Raw genomic sequence first — 1,031 nt, 5'->3', positions numbered from 1 at the left:
TGAACTCTGTTCTTCATTATTCAGCATCAATAAAATGTGACCCTCCACCACGGAATGAGTCGCATGTCACCTTTGCATGTGTAACTGAGTGCCGTAACACTACGATCACCTCGGGAGGCGAAGTGCAATCAAACAGGATTGAAAATGTTAGGGCTAATTTCTTAGCCCTATAAAAACTGTTATGCAAACCCGAAGGTTTCCATGAACATACAGACAATCAGAAACCACCAGACCCCATCACAAACAGAATTCCACAATCCAGAGGTGTTGACTTAAAGGCCAACAACTCGGGTGCAGAGTCTGCTGTGAAAAGAGCGGTAGCCTCCCCTGTCACAATCGCCCCCGTTTGAATGAACTTCGTCCCGAAGTTCCGAACCGGGGGACCACTGTCCATCCCAAGTTCGCAGAATGGGAACAGCACGAAAATGTTCAGTGGTCATATTATGCCATTACCTGAACATATCATGCCGAGTCCCATCCCTGCTCGCAAGCGCCAGATGTAACCGAGTGCCGTAACACTACGATCACCTCGGGAGGCGAAGTGCAATCAAACAGGATTGAAAATGTTAGGGCTAATTTCTTAGCCCTATAAAAACTGTTATGCAAACCCGAAGGTTTCCATGAACATACAGACAATCGGAAACCACCAGACCCCATCACAAACAGAATTCCACAATTCAGAGGTGTTGACTTAAAGGCTAACAACTCGGGTGCAGAGTCTGCTGTGAAAGGAGCGGTAGCCTCCCCTGTCACACATGATTTTCAGATTTTTACATTTTCCTAAAGAGTTTTTTATGCTCTATCCAGTGGTGAAACCCGTTTTAGAAAAGAGCAAACACTGTTTGAGTTATAAGCCTGTGACTAAGGTGACCCTCACACTGTTACCAGACACTCCCCGGACTTATAGTAAGCCTAGCGCAGAACCGCGCGAGGTGACATGCGACTCATTTCGTGGTGGAGGGTCACAAATCATCTCCGCACTCTCCCCTTACTGCGTGTCGAATTCTTGGACACACGTCCAGGAAATGATC

The sequence above is a fragment of the Littorina saxatilis genome, unplaced genomic scaffold (genome assembly GCF_037325665.1).
Source record: "Littorina saxatilis isolate snail1 unplaced genomic scaffold, US_GU_Lsax_2.0 scaffold_705, whole genome shotgun sequence".
Lineage (NCBI taxonomy): Eukaryota > Metazoa > Mollusca > Gastropoda > Littorinimorpha > Littorinidae > Littorina > Littorina saxatilis.
The sequence above is the reverse complement of the archived record's forward strand: the minus strand, read 5'-3'. Positions refer to the sequence as shown.